This window comes from Geotrypetes seraphini, chromosome 3 (genome assembly GCF_902459505.1).
Source record: "Geotrypetes seraphini chromosome 3, aGeoSer1.1, whole genome shotgun sequence".
In the NCBI taxonomy this organism is placed as follows: domain Eukaryota; kingdom Metazoa; phylum Chordata; class Amphibia; order Gymnophiona; family Dermophiidae; genus Geotrypetes; species Geotrypetes seraphini.
In genome coordinates this window covers 87,671,026-87,696,086 of record NC_047086.1, presented here as the reverse complement: position 1 = coordinate 87,696,086, position 25,061 = coordinate 87,671,026, and the positions used below count along the sequence as shown (strand labels likewise).

Sequence of the window (25,061 nt, the reverse complement as noted above, 5' to 3'; positions counted from 1 at the left end):
TGTGGAATGTAGGGTCTAGAGAAGTGCTTGGAAAAAAAAAAAAAAAAGCAAACGCAGTGACCTGAGGCATTTTACAGGAGAATATGCAATATTTTCTCACAACGCTGTTTGTTTCCTTTCTTTCCATTGCTTGTCACAGAGATAGACGACAGAGTGTATTTGAGCTTGCATTATTGATTAGCCCACAGGTGTCGAAGTCGGTCCTCGAGGGCCGCAATCCAGTCGGGTTTTCAGAATTTCCCCAATGAATATGCATTGAAAGCAGTGCATGCACATAGATCTCATGCATATTCATTGGGGAAATCTTGAAAACCCGACTGGATTGCGGCCCTCGAGGATCGACTTTGACACCCCTAGATTAGCCCGAGAGGTAAAGAAAAGTGACAAAATGACTCCTATAGACTAGAATTGGTACTAAGCAGGTGCAGCCATATATTTTTCAGAGCTAGACTAAGTATATTTGGGGTCTGAGGGATATGGGAAGCATATAGAAGCTGTACATATGTAGGTGATCAACCCTTTATGAGGTTGGTCCATTCATAAGGTGTTGGTATGTAGTAGCTTTGTTTACAGTACACTCTTTTTTCTGGATCTGTAATAAATATTTTTAGTCACACCTATTTTCCACATAAACCCTTTAAGAACAGTTTCTATTTGACAAAAAAACAAACAACTTTCTGACACTATCTGGCTTCTGGAGACCAAACAGATGGGAAAGAAGGGGGAAAATGAGAAGAATAATCAGTCCTTATATGCTTGGATGAACCATATTTTCACACATATAATGCATGTGCTATACATGTTTTTATAAACTGCGCTCACTCCTTGCATGCTATATGTGTGCCATACCGGTATATTTTTTACCAAGTTGTGCAAATTGCAAAATTAGCACATCTGTTTTTTAAGCTTTTTCTTTTTAGGTTTTTTTGTAGGTTTTGTCCAGTAATAACGCATGCGAGAACCTAAAAATATGTTAGTTTGGCAATTAGCATGTAAAAATATGGTAATTCAATTAGAAGTGCTCTCAGAAAAAGATCAAGGTATCATTGAAGATAATATGTTCTTACCCAGTGTGCAGCGGCAGCCAAGAAAGCAAACAGGTTGCTAGGAATTATTAGGAAAGGGATGGCTAAAAAAAAAAAAAAAGAATATTATAATGCCTCTGTATTACTCCACGGTGTGACCTCACCTTGAGTATTGTGTTCAGCTCTGGTCACCATATCTTAAAATGATATAGCAGAATTAAAAAAGATTAAAAGAAAAGCGACCAAAATGTTAAAGGGGATGGAATTCCTCTCATATGAGAGCCTAAAGAGGTTAGGACTCTTTAGCGTGGAAAATAAATGGCTGAGAGGCGATATGATAGAGGTCTACAAAATCCTGAGTGGTTTAGAACAGGAAAAAGTGATTTTTTTACTCCTTCAAAAAATTAAAACTTCCATGTCTGTACCTTTAAAACAAATAGGAAGAAATATATTTTTCACTCGTTTCCAGAGGATGTGGTAACAGTGGTTAGCGTAGCTAGGTTTAAAAGAAGTTTGGACAAGTTCCTGGAGCCAAAATCTGCTATTGAGACAGACATGGGAGAAGCCACTGCTTGCCTTGGGATTGGTAGCATGGGATGTTGCTACTATTTGAGTTTCTTAAGCCAATTAGCGCGAATAATTGGGCACTAATAATCAGTACTAATTGGCATTAATTAAAATTTAAATACCAATATTTAGGCGCTGAGGTCCGCACATATAATTTTTGTGCAGATCCAAAAAGGGATGTGGCCATGGGAAGGGCATTCCTGGTTTTTTAGAATAAGGGAGATTGACACATAATTCCGGCATAAGAATTTGGCACAGATCCCAGTGCCAAACACTATTCGGTAAATGGCACCCAACTCTGAGCGTCATTTATAAAATTGCGCTTAGTGTGAAATTTTTTCAGTGCCAATTTTTGGGCACCATTTATAGAACATGGCGTGCAAAATTGTGCCCGTGGAGGAGCAAAATAAAAAAATACATCTAGAACGCCAGTCGCCCAAAGTCAGAAACGTCCAAAGTCCATTCTCGAAAAGTACATCTAAATATATATTTTTTTAGAATTGTCTGCTTATACGTTCAGGCGTTTGTCGATAAGTCATCTATCTTTATACCTCATTCTCATCCCAAAATGCGTCCAAGTCCACAACGCATAGAACAAGACCTTTTAGGCAAATGAGGGACTAGTCCTTTGCCTAAAAGCATGATTCTCTAACCAGCGTCTGTCATAAACAATGCCGGTTAGAGAATCGTGGAACTGACCGCCCCGGGGGGGCCCCCCAACCATTGTGGCAGGAGAGATACCCAATCTCTCCTGCTGGAACATCCCTGAATCAGCATGCTCTTCCCTCCTGCTGGACTACCCCCCTGCTGAACTGCCCAGCCCACCCCCAGACCCCCTCCACCCCACCAGAACCCCCAACCCCCCTAATTTCTGGATGGATGATTCCTCCCTCTGTCCATCTGACAGGCCCGCCTTCGTCTGATGTATGTACAGTGCGTACTTGTGACGCGTGTGTACAGTGCATACTTGTGAGACCTCGAGGTGTCCAAGAGCCCCCCCCAACCAAACAGCGTTCCGCTGCCTGTAGAAAGCTTGAGTATGGGAATGAAGGGGACAGATGATGAAGGGGAATATCCTTGATAAAGCTACGGTGAACCATAGAATCTATGTCAAATTGAGATCCCCTAGCTGTTATTTAAAATGAAGAAGATGAATATCACTTATTTATAATAAATTACTGACCCCTCCCTCCCATTTACAAAACCGTAAAAGCGTTTTTTAACACAGGCCGGCATGCTGAATGCTCTGCACTGCTCCTGACACCCATAGAATTAAGAAGTATTTATATGAAATAAGATATATACGTCAGCTTTTAAAAAAATGAAGAGGACTAAATGACCAATGACGATAATGGTGTGACAAGTCTGCACCTTTCATACAAAACCATTTCCTTTTTTAACATATTACAAATGGGTTCTGCAACATAACAGTCAAAGAATAAAAGGAACCAACATAACACCACAGGAGTTATCTGGAAATGGAGATTTTCATTGTATAGAAAGAAGCATTACTGTACATAGCAAGGGGATGCAAATATATATATAAATAGCATTAAAATAATACTGGGCATGTTCCTTGAAAGTGGGCACTGTGTGTTTGCTGGGAAGAGAACTGTGCCAATAAAAGAGAGGAAAGCTGAGCAATCACTTCTAACGATTTCTTTTCTTTTTTTTTTTTTTTTATCAGCTTGTGGCTATAAATATGTCAGTGCAGGCAGGAGGATGCAAAGAGGGCCAGGTGAAAAAAAGGAGAAACTCTCTCTCTCCAAAGAAATGCTCAAAGTGTTCATGGTATGGATGAGGTCCCTTGAGACTGAACTCATGGTATGCAAAATCAGCTCTACTGTAAAATCGGTGATCTGTGAGGGCTTGGTTTTCAGTGTCTCTCTGCACGCAGGCGCCGCCCATGACATACTTTTTGCAGGGTGCTGTCCTGACGCCTCCTCAGAATGCAGCATTCACTAAGGTACTATCCATCTTCAGAACAAAAGACAAGCGGCCTGATGTTTAAACACTGTGATCGGTGTTTCTTCAAATGTCAGCCATAAATGTAAATAAGTCAGATATACTCTGTGATACTGGAAATCGGTGGCTAGGGCAATTATCCAGATAATGGCTTACATTACCTGGATAAATTGCTTTTGAATATTAGGGCTGAATATTGATTCTTACAGGATACTAAAGTTCTCTGTGACCACACGATACAGACCACCTGCTCAGCCCTCCTTCACTTAGAGGCCTATGTAGAAAGCCTCAGGGTAGGGCCTGTACTCTCCTGAAAAATTATTGCTGCAAAAACACCACAGCATACTATAATCAGCAATCATGAAAATTACTGCTCATTACTAAATGTCTCCTTTCCTTTCAGTGCCTGAATGTCTCCCACTTGCCCCCAACTTGATGCCCTGACAAACCTTCTCACAACTCAACACCTCTTCTAGCACTCACCCTCTCCAATATGACTAACCCACCCACCCACCCTCCCCCTGGTTCTAACCTCTGAAAAATTCTCTGATGGTCTAATGGCCTTTATCGTCCTCTTTTTCCCCAAAAATTCCCTTCCCCAAAAAATTATCTGATAATCTAGAGGGAGCCACCCCCAATTCCACAATCCTTGCCTAGATCTAAGCACCATGTGGAGCAAGGCGCTGCCATTTTGAAGATGATGGTACCAGACACAAGAGTGAATGGACATCGCTTCTCCCTCATTTAATTTATGAGGCCTGTGGAAGGCTTAGGCAAGGGGACATGAGGTGGGGATCTCCAATAGACTACCAGAAAATTATTTTGAAGTAGGGGATGGGAAGGGATCACTAGACTATCAGGGAAGTTTTGGAAGTAGGGGGAGGAAGGAAGGGAGACAACTAAACTATCAGAGCAACTGTTTTTCCTTTTAATATTGGATAAAGGAGGGTCAGGTTGGGAGGGTGTCACTATACCACCCACACAACTATTTTTTTATATCATGGGAAAGGGTGGGGGAGGTTGGGTTGGAAGGAAGGCCACTGGGGACTGTTGCAGAAAGCAATCCGGAGCAGGATTTTCAGATTGGAGTGAAAGAAGGGGTGCTGTTAGACATCGCTCATCTCAACCAACTTTTCTATACTCCCTGATCCTGATGAAAAGATTCCTGTACACAATGCATGTCAAAAATCTTTTTTAAAATTATTGCATGGCTGTAGATTTGTTAATCACTGCATTTCCATGCATTTTAATGCGGTGGGTGGTAATGGTTTCTGCATAAGTTAATATCAGCGCTGAAACCATTTCTGCACTGCTCGGCCAGTAAAACCTGTTGTAAAAGCAAGTTGAACCTTCAGTAATGCCTTCTGCATCAACCCCTTGGTGAACAGCTTGGAAATGACCAACTTCTATACCAGAATAGAGCAAGTATAGGGGAAGGGGTAAAGCACGGACCTCGCGGATCTAAACCCGCACGTCCTTAAAAATCTGAGGTCCGTGCCGCTTGTAGTTAGTTTCTGGCTCTGACAGACCTCGGTGACAATTTAGCGCTGACGGATCCGTCTCAGCATAGGGAGGGAAAAGTATTAGGATCCGTCAGCGCTACAATGTCACCGAGGTCTGTCGGAGCCAGAAACTAGTGCTGGAGTGGCTCTAAAACGAATCCTTTAAACTGGTTTCCTGCAGCCCCAGTAAATCAGCTCTGACAGACCTCGATGACATTGTAGCGCTGACGGATCCTAATACTTTTCCCTCCCTATGCTGAGACGGATCCGTCAGCGCTAAATTGTCACCGAGGTCTGTCAGAGCCAGAAACTTAACTACAAGTGGCACGGACCTCAAATTTTTAAGAACGTGCGGGTTTAGATCCGCGAGGTCCGCGTTTTACCCCTTCCCCAAGTATAGCAGATACAAAAGGACAAATATAAAACGATAAGGGGTAATATTTAACCCACAGCAGACAGAATTTTTTAAAAATGCTGGTTGCCATGGGATTTGTATACTACTATTTATCACTTACATAGCGCTGAAAGGCATACGCAGTGCTGTACATTTTGACATTTATAGATGGTCCCTGCTCAGAAGAGCTTATAATCTAACTTGGACAGACAGACATGACATAAAGGGTTGGGGATGCAGAACTCAAGGTGAAACGAGTTAGGAGTCAAACACACTCTTGAAGAGGTGGGCTTTTATCTGAGCCTTGAAAACTGCCCGAGACTAAACTAAACTAAAACTTAGTTTTATAGACCGAGTCATCAACCAAGAGGAGCTCGACTCGGTTTACAATAATGTAAAATATAATACCTAAATTTGACAAGAGAAAATAGACTGAAATAGTTAATTTCCAAAATGTTTAGCAAACAAAAGAGTGTTCAGAAATTTCCGAAATAAAGCAAAAGAACCTAAACTTCTTAATGTAAATGGTAAAGCATTCCAGAATTTGGTTAATTTAAAAGCAAAAGAATAACTAAGAGCTCCTTTTATCAAGCTGCGGTAAGCGGTTAACGGGCGGAATACCGCACGTTCAACCGCCTGCCGTGCTAGTCGCTAATGCCTCCATTGACGAGGTGTTAGTTTTTTGGTGTGCCACGGGGGTTAGCGTGTGATGAAATGTCCGACGCGCTAACCCCCGTAGCACACCTTGATAAAAGGAGCCCTAAATCTCTTAAAGGTTCTGTTTTTACCACTGAGAGAGGGAAATGTAGGTTTTAATTTTTGAGAACTTCTGGCTAGATGAGATCTATGAACATTCCAGTCTAAAGGAATCAAAGTTACAAAAATGCCAAATAGGATCTTAAATGCAATACAAATGCACTTAAATTGAATTCTGAGATACACTGGAAGCCAATGTAATTCCTTGACCTGGATAATCAGCATGGAGCCATGCTCAGATACCAGCACTCAATGTCCAGGTACGTGGATTGCTTCTGGCTCTGCTTTAGCTCCATTCCTGGACCATCTAGAATAGAGTCAAGGTGGCATTACCAAGATGGTGATGCTGAATATCACTTACTGGGCCCGATGAGTGCTATTTATTTATTTATTACATTTGCAATGCTACCAAACAATTTGCAATATCTCAACATTGAGTAAAAGAGAAAGGATAAAACTATAGAAGGAGAAAATAATGAAAAGAAAAAGTATAGGTTTGGCGTTAATAAACCTGGGGGAAGTGTTATCCGGGTAGGAAATAGTCTTGAATAATGACTGTTCTCTCTTGATAAAAACTTCTCTTTAAATTTTCCTCAAATGATAAGATCAATCTTATTTCAAACACTGCAAACAGGTTTAGTCACAGGGGACTGAAAACAGTATTAATATGCATTGTTAATTGTACTTGTGAAGATCATGTATCCTCAGCAGACCTTTCCAATGTAGCTGTAGAGAAAGAGCTTATGCAATAGCTTTCAGTTCTGTACACACCTGCATCAGTAGATTGTAGACCAGTTTGGGCAGGAAGATAAATTCATGCATAGGAGCCAACTTTTCAAAATGATTGGGGGTGCTCAAATTGGCACAAATTAACAAGTCTATGTAAAGGAAATTAAAGCATGGTGGGTTGCGAATACCACTGGTCAGGCTGTGTATAGATGAAGAGCATAGCAGGTGGTCATGCACACACAGGGAGGACTTGTGGGGCAGCACTATAGGTCCCACCAGTCTATAACTTACTTTCACAGTTTACCATCCTACTCCCAGTCCCTCTACATTACACTCACTCTGCACCATCCTGGCCCATCTATACAAACCATATTCTCCCGCTTCCAGTCAATCCTCAATATTCCCTCTTCACTACCTAATCTGTGCGCACTATATACTTTCTCTTCTCTCAGATTGTTCTCACTTCTTTCTCAGTCCCTCCTGACCATAATGTCTTCTTCCTTCTCTCATTTTATTCTGGTTTTCTCTGACTTTTTTTTTCTAATGCATTGTCTTTTGTGTAGAGGTAGGGTGCTTAATACACCCCCCGTACCTACTCCACTCCCCCAGTTCTATACTTTGCTTTCTACTTTTTCCTGACCTGACCTGCCTTACCTCCTACTAATTCCTCCTCCATCAGGCTCCCTCTCACTCCATCTTGGTCATCTTCTCCCCTACAGGCTAGGCTCACTCATACCTCCTAAGTCAGGGGTCTCAAAGTCCCTCCATGAGGGCCGCAATTCAGTCAGGTTTTCAGGATTTCCCCAATGAATATGCATGAGATCTATGTGCATGCACTGCTTTCAATGCCTATTCATTGGGGAAATCCTGAAAACCTGACTGGATTGCGGCCCTCAAGGAGGGACTTTGAGATCCCTGTCCTAAGTAGATTCATCTCAAATTTCAGTTTTTAGAATCTCCAGCCTTCCTGGTAAGGATAATATCCCTACTTCTCCTTCCCAGAGCTTCAGATACCATTCATATCTGGAAATCACAGAGTAAAATACAATAGCAGTTCCACATCCAAAAAGGTTGTATGAGCTGCTCTACCATCTACATGGACAAACCTTGGAAGCTCAACATTCAGTTGCTCCACAGCCCCCAGGGCCATATTTGTATGTGGTGCTTCCTGCCCTCAGGCTGAAATCCCAAAAGATCACAAGCTGAGCAGGAAGTTAGTGAACCTAAAGGTATGAATTCATAGGGTTACCAGACGTCCTGGAAAGCCTCTATAAGCTCCGGCCACATCTGGAGGGCCTCTTGAGCATGTGCGGTTGAATCAGTAGTTGAGCAGCAGAGCTGTGCTGGGAATAAGAATGGAAAGCCAGGGCTGAGGCAAGAGGGAAACCAAACCAAGAAACACATATACAGTAGCTGGAGGGCAGTGTACCCCTTACCCCCTTTCAAATACCACCCATCTCTCCTGTAACCTCTTCCTGCTGCTGCTGCTATGCCTTTTCTTTGGGCAGATACAGCATAATGAGCCCACTTAGTTCAACATCATTATCTCACATAAGATATGACGAGGAAATGACTGTTTTATTTTTGTGAAAAAGAAAATTGTGTTACTTTCTATTCCCCTATCAATTTAAGATTCAATCTAGGTCTCTGAATTTCAGAGCTGCCAAAGATAAACAATTTGAAAGATATTTTTCAGACTATGGCGTCAAATGCTGCCAAAATTTAAGGTTTCAAGGTTTATTAAAAATTTGATTAATCACCTATCAACATTTTAGGCGATGTAAAATACAATATAATTGTAAAAAAGGAGGAAATACAAATTTAAAATATTTAGCAAATACTAAGACAAAGACAAAAAAACAAACAGGAGACAAAAGGCCAGGGGGGGAGAACTACAATATAATCAGAGAAAAACACAATTATGGGTAATACAAAAGGGAGGGGAAAAGGCTGTTCAGGGCTGCCATTATAGAATCAGAAGAGAAGCTATAAATCAATGAACAAAAGCGTCCTTATATATGAAGCTTTTCAGAGCTCCTTTAAATTTGGCTTTGGAGGAATCGGCTACATGAGCTTATGGGCTGGGAGGCCCGCTTGATGTGTTCTTCTCGTCGCCGGAGCAGAGACTTTGTCAACACCTAGACTCCATATTTGAACATTTTGTCCCCTGTGAGTCACAGCCGTATCCTGAATAGATTCCAATTGAATTCTGGCATACCTGTTCAACATCAACCCCCCTGTCTGTATACTGTTGTATTTCTGTTGGTGGGGGAGGGAGGGAAGGGGGTTGGGCGGGGTTCTTTCTGCAGGGTAGGGGTGGTTTGGTGTTTGATTATGATCGTGGAGGACATAAGAGTCTAGTCCGCGGTAGCTAGTTTATATTGTAAACTTTGTCTTACGCTTTTGTTGTTCCTGCTGTTTTCATTGTTTAATAAAAAGATTTAAATTAAATTTATCAATATTTGATTCTTCCCTGAGATTGGGGGGTAGAGAGTTCCAAATTAGTGTCGCAGTTACAGCAAATGAAGTTGTGCGATGCATATGATAGGTCTTGAGTGAGGGAACGAAGAGTAAATTTTGAGAAGAAGATCTTAGATTTTTAGAGAGGGTATGCAGAATGATTAATTTGCCAATGAAGGCTGTCTGGCTAGAAAGGAGTGGTTTAAAAGTAAGTAAGGCAATTTTAAAAGTGATGCGATGAGAAATAGGGAGCCAATGAGCATTTTTAAGAAGAGGGGTCACATGATCACCTCCTGATCCCCCATGTCCTTTCAGTAAATTTAAATATTAATTCTGGTGATTATAGGACTGAGGAGAATGGTAAAATATAGCTATTGTCTAGCCTACACTTGATTCAGCCCAGCTGACATAGAATACTGGAATACTGCGTCCAGCACTGGTCACCGTACATGAAGAAGGACACGGTACTGCTCGAAAGGGTCCAAAGAAGAGTGACTAAAATGGTTAAGGGGCTGGAGGAATTGCTGTACAGTGAGAGATTAGAGAAACTGGGCCTCTTCTCCCTTGAAAAGAGGAGACTGAGAGGGGACATGATCGAAACATTCAAGATAATGAAGGGAATAGACTTAGTAGATAGAGACAGGTTGTTCACCCTCTCTAAGGTAGAGAGAACGAGAGGGCACTCTCTGAAGTTAAAAGAGGATAGATTCCGTACAAACGTAAGGAAGTTCTTCTTCACCCAGAGAGTGGTAGAAAACTGGAACGCTCTTCTGGAGGCTGTTATAGGGGAAAACACCCTCCAGGGATTCAAGACAAAGTTAGACAAGTTCCTGCTGAATCAGAATGTACGCAGGTAAGGCTAGTCTCAGTTAGGACACTGGTCTTTGACCTAAGGGCCACTGCGTGAGCGGACTGTTAGGCACGATGGACCACTGGTCTGACCCAGCAGCGGCAATTCTTATGTTCTAAATCTTTACTAAAAACTTAATTTTCCAACCTTTGTGTTTGTAGTTCAGCATCAGTCCTCTGTCTCTTGTTCTTAGTTTTTTTTCCTCTGTTATTGTGTTCCTTCTTTTAAGGACCCTCTTCTAATCTTTTCCCCACATCATTTCTCCATGGTTTCTTTCTACAGCTTCTCTCATCTCTAGTCCCTCTATCACTCCTTATCCTTTTCTCCTTTCCCTCAGCCATTCTTTTCCTAGTGCCACACAGCTACTCTCCATGTCTTTCAGCACAGCCAGCAATGATATCTCTTTAATAAGCCTTTATGAGCAGCAGTCATTTGACCATCTGCATGTGCATGCTTAAGGCCAGCTGTGTTAATCCTCTTCCAGTGGAGTGATGCACAGCAAATCCTGAACACACAAGTGAGGATGCTAAAAGCTTCATCACTGCAGGCTAGGTTCCTGGCTCAGTTTCAGTGGCAGGGGCAGCAGCAGAGGGAGGAAAGGGGGGTAAGAAGCTATTGAGAAGGAAGTATAGAGATGTTGGATACCTGAAGGAAGAGAGAGAGAGAAAGAAATGCTGGGCATCTCTGGGTGGGGGGAAGGGAAGAAGAAAGATGCTGGATGGATACCTCTGGGATAGGGGGATGGGAAGGGAAGAAGAGAGATGCTATACACCTGAGGGAAGGATACAGAAGGGGAGATGCTAGACCATGGGGAGGGTGAAACAGGACAGTGTGGAGTGGGGATGAATAGTTGATGATTTGTCTAGGGTGGCACATATCCTTGGGTCAGCCCTGAGCTAACATACCTGAGCTGTCTTCCTACTGTCGTGCTGAAGGCGGAGAGCTGTAGGAGATGCATTAGCAAAATAGCTGGAGTTAGGTCAGGAAGGAAATTAGCAAGAGCAGCAAAAGCATGCAATCATGTCACAGGGCCAAGCATAGAAGGAGCAGGTGCACAAAGTAGCAGGGTTCCACACCAGATCCTTGTCAAGAAAAATGAAAAGAAAGCTATGTGAAGTCCATGGGCTGGAGAAAGCCCTGTGAAAAAAAACAGTCCATAGCAGGGGAGGAGCCAAAGCAGAGGGCATAAAAAGATGCATAGAAGACAGGGAGGTGCAGCAGCTATTGACAGGCTGAAAAAGGCTGAATCAATGAGCAATGGCTGAGAGAAAGCCCAACAGACAGTGCAGGAAAGAGATGTGCTGCAGACAGCCCAGCAGAAAGACACACAGGGGAACTAGCTGCAGTAGAAAGGGCTGGAGTACAGCTGCTTCTCACTACCCTCCCTCCCTACGGTACCTTTTAATTTACTTTCCCCAGCTACCCTACACCTTATTAAATATACTTTACTTGCTTGTAACCTAGGCTTCCTTGTGCGTCATTCCTATTATGCTGTTCTGCCTAAGCAATATAATTTTGTTAAACACTTTGATTTTTAACTTTAATTTACAGTAGAACAAATAAAAAGAAAAAGGTGACCCCCCAGAGGTGGTCGGTGACTCAGATGTTTGGGGAAACTAAAGTGCGGCAGGGCTGGGGTGGGGTGGAACAAAGTGGGCCAAGTTATGCACCTGTGTCAGCAGTAAAGGGACAGTGGAGAGACTTTTGAACACAGCTACCTCCCTGCCTAGGACCTCTGCTACTTAATTACACACACGTGAGCATACTCCAGGGAATTATGTGCCCCAAAATTCAAAATAATGCACCAAAATATAAAACAGAACAATATTTATAGCATTCTGGAAATATATGCAGGTGCTTGAATGCTTGGCTGCCAATCAGCCCTAACTCCCAAGTCCAGCATCTTACTGCTGGCCATATGAACAGTAATGTTCAACAGCACTCTTAACAGAAATATTGTGGTTACTGGTACCCATAAAATGATTTGTCTGTCATTATCAACATGTTTGGATTACATATTATCTGTATTAGTTGTACATAATAGTTTGTGTCTGGTTGTTATTCCATGGACTCACTCAGGGCTAGATGCACAAAACACAGTCGTTAAGACCATGCGAGTTGCTGTTGGACAATTTTTTTGGCCGATTCTCCAACGATCGATTTTCCAACAAGTTTGCATGCAAATGATTTGTACAGAGGTTCACCATAATCCCGTCTGATCAGTTGCTGTGAGAACGACTGACACATGTGCAGAGCCTCGCCCACCCCCCTTCACAATGACGGTTCCCCCCACATGTACCTACACCTCCCACACCTCCCCTGTAACTAGATGACAGCAGGAGTGATGTCCATTCCCTCCAACTTTCAGGCCCGCCACTCCAAAATAGAAGACCTTTCCCTTCCCAGTGCATCCTGGTCTGCACAGGGAGGAGCCTTAGGCATCTGAGCCAATCAAGGCCTTAGGCTCCTCCCTCTGTATCTCGGGGGCATCTGGTGGCCAGAAGGAGTGGACATCCCTTCTGCTGGATGGAGGAGCATGGACGGGTCATGGACATTCCTAAATGTTGGGTGCACTGATATAGAATATGTCTGATCTGCACACAACTTAGGTGAAGGAGTTTAGGCCTGGTTTTCATTGGCATTGGTTGCAGCTAAATGTTAGTCATGTTGATGGATGCAACTCTTGATTCTATAAACTGTGTCTAATTTTGGAGGTATTTTAAAGAGTCACACTAAGCCTGTCCTTTTTGGCACCAATTGTTTAGGCATCATATATAGAATATTGCCTTGTGTGTGCAATTATAAAATGGTATCCCCTAAGGGTCTAAATACTCAGATCGATTGGTTTCATTTCTATTAGATCAATGTTTGTTTGCTGCTAGTTCTGAATGACATGTGCTCGAACTTGCCGCGGTCTGCACTGACCAATAGTGATTGGAGGCCTCTCCCTATCAGAGTAGGCAGTGGATTGGCTGTAGTCACGTATCCAGTGCAGTACGCTGAAAAAACATCATGCGTAACAAGCCTGGAGAAAGAAAGTGCAGTGACACCGCAGTGAGTAAACATGTTTTATTCTTATTTCTGTAATTCTATATTAGCCAGTAGATTTGAAAAGTTAATATTATCTTGTAGAATATCACGAGATGACTGGTGCAGTCCTTTGAGTCCTGAAGAAGCGGCTAATCTGCCATGACACGTTGACAACGACTCACCGATTCATGTGGCTGATATATGAGATATTTTTGATTGAATACACATGTAAGAATGTTTAAAATCTCCGAATTTTTCACTAGTGTGCAGTGAATAGTTGAATTGCACTAGTTTGGTAATAATTTGTGTATGACTTAACCATTCAATGAGTTTTTTTTTTTGCTGATAATGTGGTTGGAGGTTGGTAGGGCATAAATTTGCTCACCACGATCCTGAGGCTTTTTCTTTCATTCTAAGTGGTAATTTAGCTTTCGTAGTGGATGTTTTTGGTTGTTTTTGCAATTATAAAATGGTGCATGTTGGATTATAGAATGGGGGAGGGGGGGAGTGACTTACTGATTGCAGAACTTGAAATGAGTTGCTTATCTGGCTGATAAGAATTAGAAATAAACTGAAGGACTATAAATAAACTGAACAATGCTTACATGACAATATATTGTTTAATCATCCAGAGCTCAGAACTTTAGCTGTATGCACCCTATCCCCTGATACCGTTCTTTATTAAAACTCAACAAGTTGGGCTTTAGGAGCTGCCTAAATATTGGATTGCACAGAGAAAGGCAGTCTTCAAGTTTCAAGTTCAAGTTTCAAGTTTATTAAAATATTTGTTTGACCGCTTAATCTAATTTATAAGCGGTTAACATAATAAAATTACATAAAAACAAGTTAAACAGTTACATTGAGACGTATATTAAAACAGGGAAAACAAGTGACTCACACAGACATATGGCAACAAAAGGACGGATGGGGAAGAACTACAATTGATATAAGATAGGCAAAACATAAATGGCTAAAACAATGGGTTAGGTAAAGAATTATTAAGAAAGAACATACCAGCAATGGTATAGTAAGAAGGAGTGGCTCTTGAGGGGGGGGGGGGGTGGAGACTGGCGCCAGTGCCTCTCCTCTTTTCTGGCCCTCACGTACCTCATTAAATGTTCACCAGTGTGAGCAGTATCTTCCACCTGCTGCTTCCACCTGCCTTGGCTTCCTTTGAAGGACCAGGACATGATGTCAGAAAGGAACCAAGGCTGGTGTGAGCAGCAGGTGGAAGATGCACACTCCAGCAAATATTTCAAGAGGTATGCAGAGGGCAGGGGACACCCAAGCAGCACAGTGATGCCAGGCACCACCTCCCTGGGCGCCAACCTCCCTTGCTATACCACTGCATAAAAAGGGGTGCTGAAAACTTCTCAGCCCACCCAAGAAGAGAATGACATAGATATGGTTCAATCAATGATCTGAAACAATGTCAAAACATAGAATTTTGTTTCTGCAAATTGACACAGCAAAATAAGATAACACTCTTTTCAGCTACAGTGGCAAAATAATGCTCAGAATTTAGGAAGTTGGTTGGTTGGGCTGAGAACTTTGCATGTAATTAAAAGTGAGCCAAGTATAGGACAATCAGCCATTGTGACATCACTGATGAGATTGTCTTTTATTGGTGGAATGAGACATTATGACATCACAATCTCAGCTCTGGTTATCAGAGACTGAAACTCTTCACATTAGGAGGGAGTGCTGAAAGGTTCTCAACCCAACCAAGAAGAGGATGATGTTACCATGGTTCAATCAGTGATCTGAAACAATGTCAAAACAGAATTTCGTTTCTGCAAATTGGCACTTAATGAAATAAGATAGCTCTCTTAATCAGCTACAGTGGCAAAATAACACTCAGAATTTAGGAAGTTGGTTGGTTGAGCTGAGAACTGTTCAGCACCATGTCATAAGAGCTGCTTAAAGATGCATACTGTGCTTCTCAATATGGGATCAATATTGAATGTTGTCTATTGTTGCATTTGTATTGTAGTACAGCTCACTTATTGCACTGGGAGGTCTCTGTGATTACGGTACATTTCACAGCCAGTCCATGTTGCAATAATAAGATGTAGTTGGGTAGATGACTCGGAGATTATATTTGAGAGTCTTCCTTATCACATATGATTTTTGAATCTGGCTATCGGGATTGCCTCTTAATTCTGTTTCTTTAGGAGGGAATTTTTGTGAATTGGTTCTTAATCATTCAGAGAGAGCTGTTTAAATTTTCTTCTAACTACTGAGCACTCATTAACTTAAAGTTGATTGCTAAAATGCATCTTTTGTGTTAGTAAAATTCAACTTATTATGCATGCACGTGACTTGAGTTTCATTGCCACAGAGGAGCAGGAGTATATAATGTAAAGCTGCTCTAGCACAGGAAAAACTGGTTAGCGTTCCTTAGATATAATGCAAGATTTAGAGTCACAAAACAGAGTAAGATTTCTCGTATTTCCTGCTTGCTCAGATAAGAAGTCAGGTTTTGAACTTTATTTAGTTTTTAATGCCAACAAAAAGTGCAATACAATTTATATACAAATAATGATAATCAACCAAGCACTTATAATCAATCAGTATCTATACAAAAGATAAAAATTCCCTCCCCCATCCATCATTACCATCAGGAATAATACCAAAATAAAAGATATACACCCCCCCCATCCATCATTACCATCAGGAATAATACAAAAATAAAAATATACACCCCCTCCCGCTAACCCCCCCCCCCCGGGATGTGTGGGTGAAAAAACAATGGAAAATAAAGATAAAGGACAACTATAGCAAATTTACAAAAGACGTCAATGGACCCCAAACTAATTTGAATATCTTATTATGCCCCAGCATGTCAGCATTCATTTTCAGGTTTTGGAAAAAGGTTACACCACCATGCCAAACCCTCTCTCCCTCTACCCTAGCAACTCAGAAACCCTTGTAACTGAAAGCTCATGTACCTCATTTATAGATTTGGAGATCAACTCATGCTCTGACCAGTGCACTGTCAACATCATTACAATACATTTTCCTTCCAAGATATTTTTGCCAAGATAGTTTTGGGAGGTATGACACCTGAGTAGCTGGGTGCATCTCAAATATGAACTGGTCCAACACCCTGATGCAGCACTGAAGTGAAACACTGGCCACCATTGGTGAGGCCTTTTGCTTTATCGCATTACTACCAATCAAGTTACCGTTTAAATATTTTCACTTTCTGATACTGGACTACGGGGGTAGTTTTTTAATGTCCATGACGTGATTGCCCTATAAATCGTTAAACTTGATTTCTTTGAGTCACCTGGGCTCTGAGGTATTTTACTCCCCCCCCAAAGTAACCCCCCCTCAAAATTTACCAAATACATCTTTTGAAGAAAAAACCCCAAAACAAGGGAGATTTATGCATGAGCTTGTTAAATTCCTGTGGGAATTATATAATAGAAAGTACTGTTGGGTTTGAAATAGTTGTCACTCATTCACACATTTAGGAAAAGGACAATCCACACAATTCTTAAAACACTGTCAGTGTGACCATACTTGTAGAACTAAAGGATGGTGATAAATTGTCTGTGTGTACATGCTGGATCAGTGTGCCCCTCGGTGTCAGGTCAAAAGCGCGCCGAGACAAAGGTGCGCGCAGACAATTGAGCGCAGCGCGGAGGCGCACGTCGAAGAAAATTACTGTTTTTAGGGGCTCTGATGGGGGGGCGTGGGGGGAACCCCCAACTTTACTTAATACAGATCGTGCCACGTTGTTGGGGCGTTGTGGGGGGTTTGGGGGGTTGTAACCCCCCACATTTTACTGAAAATTTCACTTTTTCCCTGTTTTTTGGGAAAAAGTTAAGTTTCCAGTAAAATGTGGGGGGTTACAACCAGTGTTCCCGCTAAGCTGCGTTGACGTGCGCACGCGCACAAAATATTACCTCGCAGCGCACATGTTTCTCGTCACAGCGCACACAGTGTAGAGCACAGTTCTTCAACCGCCGGTCCGCAAACAAAATCTTGCCGGTCCGCGAAGGATTCGGTCCCCGCCGCAACGAAAGGCCGGCGTCAGCTGACTTGCAACTTCCTGTTGCAGTCGCTGTGCCGGGACTCCTGCCTTCGCCGGGACTCCTGCCTTCCACCGCGTTTGCCTCCTGCCTTGTCTCCGCACCTCCAGACCAGCAGCGGCAGCTGTGTATGTTTTTAACTTCGGCACAGAGCTGCCCCTAATCAATAGTTTAGCGCGGTTTCATAAGGCAGCCTCGGGGCCTTTGCTAGGCCGGCCCACATCGCATCATCGAAGCGGGCCGGCTATCAAAGGCCCCGAGGCTGCCTCATGAAACCGCGCTAAACTATTGATTAGGGGCAGCTCTGTGCCGAAGTTAAAAGCATACACAGCTGCCGCTGCTGGTCTGAACTCTTGGGCCGCTGAAGGAGGGCAAAAAGCAGCTGTCCTGGAGGTTTCCCTTCCTCTCGCCTTTACAGGTTCCTTTTTTCCACCTTTTTTTTTTTCCTTCAAACGGCAACGGGCCCCAGCATCGACATCAATCAAGTAAGTTCCACTGTCAATCAAGCGGTTCTGCTCGGCCAAAGCTTCCCCTGTGACATGAGCCACCCTCAGGGGAAAGAAAGTGACCCACAAAGGTGAGGGGAAGGGGGGCAGATGATGGAAGTTGGGGGGGGGGGGGGAGAGAGAGAGAGAGAGAAGGGGCAGATGATGGAAGGGAGGAGATGAGAGAGAGAGAGAAGGGGACAGATGATGGAAGTGAGAAGAAGGGAGAGAGAGCAGAAGGCAGATGGATGTCAGTTGAGAAGGGAGAGCAGATGCTGAATGGAAGTGGGGAAAGAACACATACTGGATGGAAGGAGGAGATAAATAAAGGGGGAAGAAAATAGTAAGATAATGGAGGGGTGAGGGAAAGGGGTGACAAGCTGTGTGTAGACACAGTGAAAAGAGGGAAACGGGACTAAATAGTAAGAAAGAATTTAATTTAGATGGAGGCAGAAAATAGAGAAGGAAGACCAGAGAAGAAAAGGGAAGAGAGAGCAGAGAATGATCAGATCTGAGTGGAGGAAATGAGAAGAGAGATATGCTAAAAACCACAGGGGGGAGGGAAGGATAGAGATGCCAGACCATGAGGGGAACAGAAGGAAGATGATGGATGCTAGACCAAATTGGGGGGTGGGGGGGGCAGGAGGAGAGATGGCAGGGAAAGACAGACAGTGAATGGAAGGGGCAGATGCTGGACTGAAGAGACAGAGAAGGTTATCATGCTGCTGTACCGGGCCATGGTACGCCCTCACCTGGAGTACTGCGTCCAGCACTGGTACTTTAAGAAGGACACGGTACTACTCGAAAGGATCCAGAGAAGAGCAACTAAAATGGTTAAGGGGCTGGAGGAGTTGCCGTACAGCGAAAGATTAGAGAAACTGGGCCTCTTCTCCCTTGAGCAGAGGAGATTGAGAGGGGACATGATAGAAACATTCAAGGTACTGAAGGGAATAGACTTAGTAGCTAAGGCAGGGAGAACGAGAGGGCACTCTCTAAAGTTGAAAGGGGATAGATTCCATACAAACGTAAGGAAGTTCTGTGGTAGAAAGCAACATATTTATTTGGCTCATAACTTGCTGGCGCCCGATATTTTTAGCTCACAGTGAAAAAAGTTTGCTCACAACACCCGCCCGCTTAGAGGGAACACTGGTTACAACCCCCCAAGCCCCCCACAACGCCGCTGCGATCTGTATTAAGTAAAGTGGGGGGGCCCCCAACAAAACCCCCCGTCGGAGACCCTAAAAACAGTAATTTTCTTCGGCGCGCACCTCCATCTTGCGCTCAGTTGTCGGCGCGCGCCTTTGTCTTCCGCGATTATGTCTATGAACCGTGCCCCTCTGGGCTCTGCTCATTAAGGACAATATCTACAGTACAACAGCTTTGACCAACTACTCACAAAAATGCTAATATTCCCAGAATCCCAGAGATGTAAAGGGAACCACGATTTACTTTTAAATCGTCTCGAAAATAGCAGAATAAACGATCTAGCTCTTCTCTGGTTTTCTTCTTATTTCGCTGACCGGAACTTCCAAGTTCATTCTAAAGGAACTACTTCCTCCCCTATTTCCCAAACCTATGGTGTTCCACAAGGCTCAATCCTCTCCCCCCTATTATTCAATCTCTTTTTAGCCCCTCTTTTGACTCTTGCACAATCCATTGAATTCACTCCTTTTGCTTATGCTGATGATATTCAGCTTCTTCATCCTATCAATCCTTCAAATCCCAATGACATTCTAGAAATTAATCTCAAATTGGACAAAATAAGCATATAGCTTAGAAGTAATAGACTCTCACTAAACGTAGCAAAATTTTGAGGGATTTTATTTCCAATCAAAAACAATGATTCCCTAGTTGGACAAATATCTATCCATTCTGTCCCTTTACAAATCGAGTCCAAACTCAAACTCTTAGGAATCACCTTTGATAAATATCTCACTTATGATCAAATTAGGTCTCTGACCAAAATCTGTTTTTATAAACTAATTTGTTCCATAACCTCAGCTTTAGAACCCATCTCTATTCAAATCCTAATTCACTCTTTGATCATTTCATATATAGATAGATTACTGTAACTCACTCTATCATGGAATAACCCAAAAGGAAACTCGCCGAATACAACTAATTCACAATACAGCGATTAAACTCATTCACAAAGCTAAAAAATATGACCATGTCACCCCCCTACTCCGAGAATCTCATTGGTTACCAGTCTCGTATAGAACAACTTATAAAATTTTTCTCTTAGCTTTTAAGATCAAGACTTCTCATTAGGCTGCCTTCCTTAATAAATATCTCATTCCACATACCCCTTCTAGGGCCCTCAGGTCCACTAACCAGAACTTACTAACAGTCCCTTCAATCAATGATTTATAGTATAGTAGAAATACAATTTTCTCTGTTGTCACGCCCTCCATTGGAATGCAATGCCATTGAACCTTTGTTCTGATAATTCCTTAAACAAGTTTAAAACACTCCTTAAGACATTCCTTTTTAAAGACGCTTATCAAAATTTCAATTGAGTCCCCAAATAAAAACACTTCCAGGAAGCAATACCCCATTTTTTCCTCTTGTTTTATCCTCCCCCCTCCTCCCCTCATTTTATTTTCATTTATACAATGTAATTTCCCTTTCCCTTCCCTTTTGTCTCAGAACCTTCGTAATCAAGTCTTTGATTTGACCTTATCCCCCCCAATTTTCATTTAGATTTTTTATTTTCTCTCTTTTTTATATATAACTTTCTTATAATTTTTATTTTTTATTATTGTAAACCGACCAGATACTTGTGATGGTTGGTATATCAAAATATTAATAAACTTGAAACTTGAAACCAAGTGTGGGCACATTTTATTTATAAATATACCCCCCAAAATTGCACTAAAAATTGCATGTGCAAATTTGGATTTGCACCCAATTTGCCTGTGCTATTTAATTTAAATCATAGGACTCCTTTTACAAAGCCGTGGAAGAGGTTTCTACTGTGGACTGGTGAGGCAAATGCTCCTATGAGCACCAGAACATTTACCTCACCAGCCCGTGGTATAAACCTCTACCACAGTTTTCTAAAAAGCCAGTGTTAATGAGCAATTACTGGCACTAATTAGTTTTAATTAAAAATTACTTGCGTAAATAGGAGGGTCATGGGTGGATCAAGAGTGTTCCTGAGAGTTACGCACATAATTATAAGTGGGATCCATGCCTAACTGTAGGAGCAAGGCTTACACTAGGTTTTAGTTGCTGCAAATGAATGCAACTACAGTTAAGAGCAATTCCCGTGCATAAGTGATTTTCTATAAATCACCCCTAACTTTAAACATCATTTACAGAATAGCGCTCAGCAGGGGGGTGGGTTTCAGTGCCGATATTTTTGGGCACCATATACAGAATTCAATCCCTAGTGGACCACCTTAGAGCCTTTAGTCTGAACCAGAGCATGGGGTGTGAATTCTTCCTCGGAGCTCCAACTGAGAAGTGGGGAACTTGGGGGGTATCAGAGCTCTGGAAATTAATTTGAGAATTCCCCCTCCGTTTAGGCACCTATAGTTTTGATTTCAAATCAGAAGGAAAAACCATGACGAACCCACTGAGCTAGAATGTAGATTCAACAAAAGAACTAGAGAGTCATATATTGGCAATTTTATTAGCTAGTTTAGCAGTTAACAGAAACTAATAACAACATATTTGGGCCATGTTGAATGGAGCTGGTATTATGACAGAATTTTTTTTGCCATCTCTGATTTACAGTATACACATAAAAACATGAATGGTGCTGGCACTGGTAGTACAAGTCTATTGGCTGGAATAAACAGCTCTGATATTACTAATTATGTACTGCCATGTGTATGTCAGAGCATCCAGCTTCCTGCCTTCTCACAATGTGGATAAAGACTTGCCACAAAGCATGGATTTCTGGTGACTATTCTAATTTAAACTTTATCAGCTGTTAACGAGAAAGCAGAGCTGTTTGGAACTGTGCATGTCTCCAGCATAAGATGGGTCTGTCATTGGAAATTTTTGCTTTTGTATAGTTATTGATTGTTCATTACACTACACTTCTTCCTGAGCACCTCCATCAGGAGTTTGCTCCAATTCAGCAGATGATAAGATTTACATATTTTTCAGATGATAACTCCTCTCCTATAGGACAATCCAAATCCACAGTTGTCTCTTTAGGGGGCACTGGGTCAGGAGGTGACAAAGCTTAACGCCTCCTGATCCCACTTCAGAGAGCTAGTAATCTGAGACTGAGAAGAGGAACTGTACCATCAAGACTTAAGGTGGTTTCAAGCCCAAGGAGATCTGCCGCACCCCCGCTCATGGCAAGTATGTCAAGTTATTTTATCATTGCTCCTTCATTGGCACAAAAAGGAGGCAACATATGCCTCCAGCGCGTCGCACCTCCAGTTCTGTCTTGGCCTTTTTCACCTCATGCTTCCAAGTGATGTCACTCGGAGGTGGGGCCTGAGATCGTCCAGGCCAGAGCAGACCAATGATAGGGTTCCTCCAAAGTTCTCCCGGGGGCTTTATTAGTACACAGAACACAGCCTTGGGTCGATCTAAGCTGCATATTATTTCCGGAAGTTAGAGGAGTGGATTTTGAATTGGAAAACAATGGTCTGTTGACAATGTCTGTTGGAAAATGTGATTTATTGCTAACGAAGCCCAACCTGATATATGATTGGGCAAAATTGGTGAGAAGTGCAACTGGACATTGGATATTTAAAATGAATGTTGGATTACAAGTTGTGGGGTGACCTATTAGAATGTGTTTGTTTGTAAGTTTTAATGTATGATGAGTATTTGTTCATTATTTATTATAATAAAAACACCAGATTTATTGGTATTGGATTTGAACATAATAGTGATAATAACTTCTTTTGTGTATGTATAAATTTTAAGTTATGCACAGGTAGGTGTGATTCTGTAAAAGGTGCCTAAGCTTAATTAACATGGGATAGACATCTATATTTTAGGAGCCTCCTTAGTACCCTCTAACTAGGATGTGGTAAGTACTCCTGTGTTACTTTTTGCAGGTTCTATGCACTTATGCGATCAATAGTACACATAACCTGACCAAAAAAATGAAAAAGCTTTAAAAATAGGTTGTGGTAAATCTGGTTTAGCCTGTTTTAACAGGGGATTTGCCAAGCACAGATTTCAGTGTACCTTAGTATAAGATCCCCTAGATCAGGAGTGCTCAATAGGTCGATCAAGATAGACTCACTTTGCTTTGGCGATCTACCGGGCTGATCAGCCTTCCTCTCCCCGATGTCAATTCTGCCGGAGAGGAAGTTCGGGCCAGCCAATCGCTGCCTGGCTAGGCCGGAACTTCCTCTCCGATGGCAGAATTGATGTCGGGGAGAGGAATGCTGGTCGGCTCGACGCAGGGAAGCATGGAGAGCTTGGGGCAGCGGCAGCTTGTTGGCCTGTTCACCGATGGTGGTAGCAGTGGCTTGGTGGAGGGCAGGGAGAAAGAAAGAAAGGGGGAATGAAGAGAGAAAAAAAGAAAGGGAGGCAGGGAGAAAGAAAGGGCAGGGAGAGAGGAAGAAAAAATTGGGGGAGGGAATGAGGTCTGGAGGAGAGGAAGCATACAGGCTGAAAGAAGGGAAGAAAGATTGGATGCACAGTTAGAAAAAAAAAGTGCAACCAGAGACTCATGAAATCACCAGACAACAAAGGTAGGAAAAATGATTTTATTTTCAATTTAGTGATCAAAATGTGTCTGAATTTATATCTGTTGTCTATATTTTGCATTATGGCCCCCCTTTTACTAAACCACAATAGCAGTTTTTAGTGCAGGGAGCCTATGAGCGTCAAGAGCAGCGCTGGGCATTCAGCGCAGCTCCCTGCGCTAAAAACTGCTATTGTGGTTTAATAAAAAGGGAGGGGGACATATTTGTCTATTTTTGTATGGTTGTTGCTGAGGTGACAGTGCATAGAGTCATCTGCTTTGACCTCTTTGAAAAAACCCAGGAAAAGGAATAATAATTAACATTTTCTCAGCGTACAGTGTGCTTTGTGGATTTAAAAAATTTTTTTTATTGTTGGTAGATCATTTTGACTTGGTCATTTTAAAAGTAGCTCGCAAACCCAAAAAGCGTGGGCATACTTGCCCTACATGTACTGTTTTTGCCTTGTATATTTATGTTAGAAATTCTAACACTCCAACCTCTCTTCCCCACCTCTGGGAAAACCTTTAGTTGTATTGGCACATTTCCTATGTCCATTTGAATAATACAGCTGAGAAATGGAGTTATTTACACAGTTCCACCCTGCCAAGGAATCTCTGGTAAATACTGATATTATTATTATTTTATATCACTGACTTAACTTAGCCACTGTGATAAGGGCAACTGCCAATGCTTTCCTTCCTAGGTGTACAATTGTAAGGTTGGGTGGGGATTTACGTACTTTCACAAATGTTCTTTGCACCACTCGGTTGATGGTGGAGACACCAGGACGGGCTTGAGACACTCTTCTCTACATTGAACAAAGACTGTTCAGAACCAGGCGGAAAGGAAGTTGCTGGGAAAAAAAAAAGAGCTGATATCAGCTATTCATAGACGCATTCACTGAAACAGCAGAGCGGGAATGCACAAAAAAGAAACAGACCCTAAAGAAAGGGCCAATTGTGGCAGTTTCAGAAATAGAGCTCACTCTCCACACACGTACAGAATGTACTCTTCCTTTGCTTGTTTTTATTTTTTTTCTATTTTCAAAAAAGTATCCAAAGGTGGATGCCTGGAATGCGCTCCCGAGAGAGGTGGAGAGTAAAACTGTGACTGAGTTCAAAGAAGTATGGGATCTAGAATCAGAAAATAATATTAAAATTTGAACTAAGGCCAGTACTGGGCAGACTTGCACGGTCTGTGTCTGTATATGGCTGTTTGGTGGAGGATGGGCTGGGGAAGGCTTCAATGGCTGGGAGGGTGTAGATGGGCTGGAGTAGGATTTAACGGAGATTTCGGCCGTTGGATCCCAAGCACAGTACCGGGTAGAGCTTTGGATTCTTGCCCAGAAATAGCTAAGAAAAAAAATTTAAATTGAATCAGGTTGGGAAGACTGGATGGACCATTCGGGTCTTTATCTGCCGTCATCTACTATGTTACTATGTTACAAAAGGAAAAAGAACCCAGACATGTAATCACAAAGCAAGAGAATGCAATAGTGGTATATTCCAGCTATCACACGAAAGACCAGTGAAATAAAAAGACATAATAAAACAGAAATAATATCTATGGGGTGGATTATTCAAAGTAAT

At 42.2% G+C, this 25,061-nt stretch overlaps 1 long non-coding RNA gene across 1 annotated transcript in view; it reads right to left on the bottom strand.

The window, feature by feature from the left end:
• Positions 1 to 25,061, bottom strand: part of LOC117356767 — a 69,021-nt gene that overhangs the window by 35,290 nt on the left and 8,670 nt on the right. Inside the window, exon 2 of the long non-coding RNA XR_004538706.1 lies at positions 24,212 to 24,325. This is a non-coding gene — a long non-coding RNA (uncharacterized LOC117356767). The remainder of the gene's footprint in view (positions 1 to 24,211; positions 24,326 to 25,061) is intronic.